Source organism: Pinus tabuliformis, chromosome 4_2 (genome assembly GCF_031772625.1).
Source record: "Pinus tabuliformis cultivar Carrire ecotype Pingquan chromosome 4_2, CPIR1, whole genome shotgun sequence".
Taxonomy (NCBI): domain Eukaryota; kingdom Viridiplantae; phylum Streptophyta; class Pinopsida; order Pinales; family Pinaceae; genus Pinus; species Pinus tabuliformis.
In genome coordinates, this window is record NC_142304.1 from 86,973,022 (window position 1) to 86,979,304 (window position 6,283).

The window sequence follows — 6,283 nt, forward strand, 5'->3', positions numbered from 1 at the left end:
AAATTTGGGCGCCGGGTGGAAACCCCAAATTTTGGGCGCCGCATGGAAACCCCAAATTTTGGGCGCCGGGTGGAAACCCCAAATTTTGGGCGCCGGGTGGAAACCCCAAATTTTGGGCGACGGGTGGAAACCCCAAATTTGGGCGCCGCATGGAAACCCCAAATTCTGGGCACCGCATGGAAACCCCAAATTTTGGGCGCCGGGTGGAAACCCCAAATTTGGGCACTGGGTGGAAACCCCAAATTTTGGGCGCCGCATGGAAACCCCAAATTTGGGCACCGGTTGGAAACCCCAAATTTTGGGCGTCAGGTGGAAACCCAAATTTTGGGCGCGGGTGGAAACCCCAAATTTTGGGCGCCGCATGGAAACCCCAAATTTTGGGCGCCGGGTGGAAACCCCAAATTTTGGGCGCCGTATGGAAACCCCAAATTTTGGCGTGGCATGGAACCCCAAATTTGGGCGCCGGGTGGAAACCCCAAATTTTGGGCGCCGCATGGAAACCCCAAGTTTTGGGCGCCAGGTGGAAACCCCAAATTTTGGGCGCCGCATGGAAACCCCAAATTTTGGGCGCCGCAGGGAAACCCCAAATTTGGGCGCTGGGTGGAAACCCAAATTTGGGCGCCGCATGGAAACCCCAAATTTTGGGCGCCGGGTGGAAACCCCAAAATTTGGGCGACGGGTGGAAACCCCAAATTTGGGCGCCGCATGGAAACCCCAATTTTGGGCGCCGCATGGAAACCCCAAATTTTGGGTGCCGGGTAGAAACCCCAAATTTGGGCGCCGGGTGGAACCCCAATTTTGGGCGCCGCATGGAAACCCCAAATTTGGGCACCGGTTGGAAACCCCAAATTTTGGGCGTCGGGTGGAAACCCCAAATTTTGGGCGCCGGTGGAAACCCCAAATTTTGGGCGTTGCATGGAAACCCCAAATTTGGGCGCTGGTGGAAACCCCAAATTTTGGGCGCCGCATGAAAACCCCAACGTTTGGGCGCTAGGTCGAAACCCCAAATTTTTGGCGAGACATGGAAACCCCAAATTTTGGGCGCCAAGTGGAAACCCCAAATTTTGGGCGCCGCATGGAAACCCCAAATTTTGGGCGCCGCATGGAAACCCCAAATTTTGGGCGCCGCATGGAAACCCCAAATTATGGTCGCCGGGTGGAAACCCCAAATTTGGGCGCCGCATGGAAACCCCAAATTTGGGCGCCGGGTGGAAACCCCAAATTTTGGCGCCGCATGGAAACCCCAAATTTTGGGCGCCGGGTGGAAACCCCAAATTTTGGGCGTCGCATGGAAACCCTAAATTTGGGCGCCGGGTGGAAACCCCAAATTTTGGGCGCCGCATGGAAACCCCAAATTTGGGCACCGGTGGAAACCCCAAATTTTGGGCGTCGCATGGAAACCCTAAATTTCGGGCGCCGGGTGGAAACCCCAAATTTTTGGCGAGACATGGAAGCCCCAAATTTTGGGCGCCAAGTGGAAACCCCAAATTTTGGGCGCCGCATGGAAACCCCAAATTTGGGTGCGGGTGGAAACCCCAAATTTTGGGCGCCGCATGGAAACCCCAAATTTTGGGTGCCCGGTGGAAACCCCAAATTTGGGCGCGCATGGAAACCCCAAATTTTGGGCGCCAGGTGGAAACCCCAAATTTTGGGCGCCAATGGAAACCCCCAAATTTGGGCGCCGGGTGGAAACCCCAAATTTTGGGCGCCGCATGGAAACCCCAAATTTTGGGCGCCGTGTGGAAACCCCAAATTTTCGGCGGCGCATGGAAACCCCAAGTTTTGGGCGCCAGGTGGAAACCCCAAATTTTGGGCGCCGCATGGAAACCCCAAATTTTGGGCGCCGCAGGGGAAACCCCAAATTTGGGCGTGGGTGGAAACCCCAAATTTTGGGCGCCGCATGGAAACCCCAAATTTGGGCGCCGGGTGGAAACCCCAAATTTTGGGGGCGGGTGGAAACCCCAAATTTTGGGCGCCGCATGGAAACCCCAAATTTTGGGCGCCGCATGGAAACCCAAATTTTGGGCGCTGGGTGGAAACCCCAAATTTGGGCGCCGGGTGGAAACCCCAAGTTTTGGGCGCCGCATGGAAACCCAAAATTTGGGCACCGGTTGGAAACCCAAATTTTGGGCGTCGGGTGGAAACCCCAAATTTTGGGCGCCGGGTGGAAACCCCAAATTTGGGCGCCGCATGGAAACTCCAAATTTTCGCGCCGGGTGGAAACCCCAATTTTGGGCGCCGCATGGAAACCCCAAATTTTGGGCGCCGCATAGAAACCCCAATTTTGGGTGTCGCATGGAAACCCCAAATTTGGGCGCCGAGTGGAAACCCCAAATTTCGGCGCCGCATGGAAACCCCAAGTTTTGGGTGCCAGGTGGAAACCCCAAATTTTGGGCGCAGGGTGGAAACCCCAAATTTGGGCGCTGGGTGGAAACCCCAAATTTTGGGCGCCACATGGAAACCCCAAATTTTGGGCGCCGGTTGAAACCCCAAATTTTGGGCGCCGGGTGGAAACCCCAAATTTGGGCGCGCATGGAAACCCCAAATTCTGGGCACCGAATGGAAACCCCAAATTTTGGGCGCTGGGTAGAAACCCCAAATTTGTGCACCGGGTGGAAACCCCAAGTTTTGGGTGCCGCATGGAAACCCCAAATTTGGGCACCGGTTGGAAACCCCAAATTTTGGGCGTCGGGTGGAAACCCCAAATTTTGGGCGCCGGGTGGAAACCGCAAATTTGGGCGCCGCATGGAAACCCCAAATTTTGCGGCGGGTGGAAACCCCAAATTTTGGGCGCCGCATGGAAACCCCAAATTTTGGGCGCCGCATAGAAACCCCAAATTTTGGGCGTCGCATGGAAACCCCAAATTTGGGCGCCGGGTGGAAACCCCAAATTTTGCGCGCGGGTGGAAACCCCAAATTTTGGTCGCCGCATGGAAACCCCAAATTTTGGGCGCCGGATAGAAACCCCAAATTTGGGCGCCGCATGGAAACCCCAAATTCTGGGCGCCGCATGGAAACCCCAAATTTTGGGGCCGGGTAGAAACCCCAAATTTGGGCGCCGGGTGGAAACCCCAAGTTTTGGGCGCCGCATAGAAACCCCAAATTTGGGCACCGGTTGGAAACCCCAAATTTGGGCGCCGCATGGAAACCCCAAATTTTCTGTGCCAGGTGGAAAACCCAAATTTTGGGCGCCGCATGGAAACCCCAAATTTTGGGTGCCGCATAGAAACCCCAATTTTTGGGCGTCGCATGGAAACCCCAAATTTGGGCGCCGGGTGGAAACCCCAAATTTTCGGTGCCGCATGGAAACCCCAAGTTTTGGGCGCCAGGTGGAAACCCAAAATTTGGGCGCCGCATGGAAACCCCAAATTTTGGGCGCCGCATGGAAACCCCAAATTTTGGGCGCTGGGTAGAAACCCCAAATTTGAGCACCGGGTGGAAACCCCAAGTTTTGGGCGCCGCATGGAAACCCCAAATTTGGGCACCGGTTGGAAACCTCAAATTTTGGGCGTCGGGTGGAAACCCCAAATTTTGGGCGCCGGGTGGAAACCGCAAATTTGGGCACCGCATGGAAACCCAAATTTTGCGGCGCCGGGTGGAAACCCCAAATTTTGGGCGCCGCATGGAAACCCCAAATTTTGGGCGCCGCATAGAAACCCCAAATTTGGGTGCCGGGTGGAAACCCCAAATTTTGGGCGCCGCATAGAAACCCCAAATTTGGGCACCGGTTGGAAACCCCAAATTTTGGGCGTCGGGTGGAAACCCCAAATTTTGGGCGCTGGGTGGAAACCCCAAATTTTCGGCGTTGCATGGAAACCCCAAATTTGGGCACCTGGTGGAGACCCCAAATTTTGGGCGCCGCATGAAAACCCCAACGTTTGGGCGCTGGGTCGAAACCCCAAATTTTTGGCGAGACATGGAAGCCCCAAATTTTTGGCGCCAAGTGGAAACCCCAAATTTTGGGCGCCGCATGGAAACCCCAAATTTGGGCACCGGTTGGAAACCCCAAATTTTGGGCGTCGGGTGGAAACCCCAAATTTTGGGGTGCCGGGTGGAAACCCCAAATTTTGGGCGTTGCATGGAAACCCCAAATTTGGGCGCGTGTGGAAACCCCAAATTTTGGGCGCCGCATGAAAACCCCAAAGTTTGGGCACTGGGTCGAAACCCCAAATTTTTGGCGAGACATGGAATCCCCAAATTTGGGCACAAGTGGAAACCCCAAATTTTGGGCGCCGCATGGAAACCCCAAATTTTTGGCGCCGCATAGAAACCCCAAATTTGGGAGCGCATGGAAACCCCAAATTTTGGGCGCCGCATGGAAACCCAAATTATGGTGCCGGGTGGAAACCCAAATTTTGGGCGTCGCATGGAAACCCCAAATTTGGGCGCCGGGTGGAAACCCCAAATTTTGGACGCCGCATGGAAACCCCAAATTTTGGGCGCCGGGTGGAAACCCCAAATTTTGGGCGGCATGGAAACCCCAAAATTTGGGCACTGGTTGGAAACCCCAAATTTTGGGCGCCGGGTGGAAACCCCAAGTTTTGGGCGCCGCATGGAAACCCCAAATTTTGGCACCGGTTGGAAACCCCAAATTTTGGGCGTCGGGTGGAAACCCCAAATTTTAGGCGCCGGGTGGAAACCCAAAATTTGGGCGCCGCATGGAAACCCCAAATTTTGCGCGCTGGGTGGAAACCCCAAATTTTGGGCGCCGCATGGAAACCCCAAATTTTGGGCGCCGCATAGAAACCCCAAATTTGGGCGCCGGGTGGAAACCCCAAATTTTGGGCGCGGGTGGAAACCCCAAATTTGGGCGCTGGGTGGAAACCCCAAATTTTGGCGTCGCATGGAAACCCCAAATTTGGGGGGCGGGTGGAAACCCCAAATTTTGGGTGCCGGGTGGAAACCCCAAATTTTGGGCGCCGCATGGAAACCCCAAATTTTGGGCGCCGGGTGGAAACCCCAAATTTTGGGCACCTCAAGTTAACCCCAAATTTTGGGCGCCGCATGGAAACCCCAAATTTGGGCGCCGGGTGAAAACCCCAAATTTTGGTCGCTGCATGGAAACCCCAAATTTTGGGCGCCGGATAGAAACCCCAAATTTGGGCGCCGCATGGAAACCCCAAATTCTAGGCGCCGCATGGAAACTCCAAATTTTGGGCGCCAGTAGAAACCCAAAATTTGGGCGCCGGGTGGAAACCCCAAGTTTTGGGCGCCGCATGGAAACCCCAAATTTGGGCACCGGTTGGAAACCCCAAATTTGGGCGCCGCATGGAAACCCCAAATTTTGGGCGCCGGGTGGAAACCCCAAATTTTGGGCGCCGCATGGAAACCCAAATTTTGGGCGTCGCAGGGAAACCCCAAATTTGGGCGCCAGGTGGAAACCCCAAATTTTGGGCGCCGCATGGAAACCCCAAATTTTGGGCGCCGGGTGGAAACCCAAATTTTGGGCGACGGGTGGAACCCCAAATTTGGGCGCCGCATGGAAACCCCAAATTCTGGGCACCGTATGGAAACCCCAAATTTTGGGCGTCGGGTAGAAACCCCAAATTTGGGCGATGGGTGGAAACCCCAAGTTTTGGGCGCCGCATGGAAACCCCAAATTTGGGCACCGGTTGGAAACCTCAAATTTTGGGCGTCGGGTGGAAACCCCAAATTTTGGGCTCCGGGTGGAAACCCCAAATTTTGGTCCGGGTGGAAACCCCAAAATTTGGGCGCCGCATGGAAACCCAAAATTTTGCGTGCTTGGAGGAAACCCCAAATTTTGGGCGCCGCATGGAAACCCCAAATTTTGGGCGCCGCATAGAAACCCCAAATTTGTGCACTGGTTTTCATCTGATTGCCAAGGTGTATAAGCAGTTTTACGGATTGTTTGGTAAACCTTATACCTAGAGTCTCCAGAGTAGTCACTTTTGATCCTTTTAGGACTCCCTAAAAGAAAAGGTGCCTGTGAGCATCTTGTCACTTCGTGCTCATTAAATATCCAAAGGAGACTAGAGTCATCTTTTATCCTTTTCTCGACTCTTAAAATATGAAAAGGTCAAATTCAGTGTCTTAAAATTTATTGGCCACAATAACATCTACCCAATTAGATTTTGTTTGCGTTACCTTGATTAGTATTATTTCTCGTTCAATGGCAGCCTTCCCGGTGCCCACCGGCCAAGGTGTTCCTCCTGATGGGAACCCTCGTCATTTCCTTCTGTTGGAAATGTTGGTGTTCAGTATATCGCAACATTGTCTTTGCCTGGGTTGACCATTGGTTTACCCGTATGGTTGTTTTCAAACT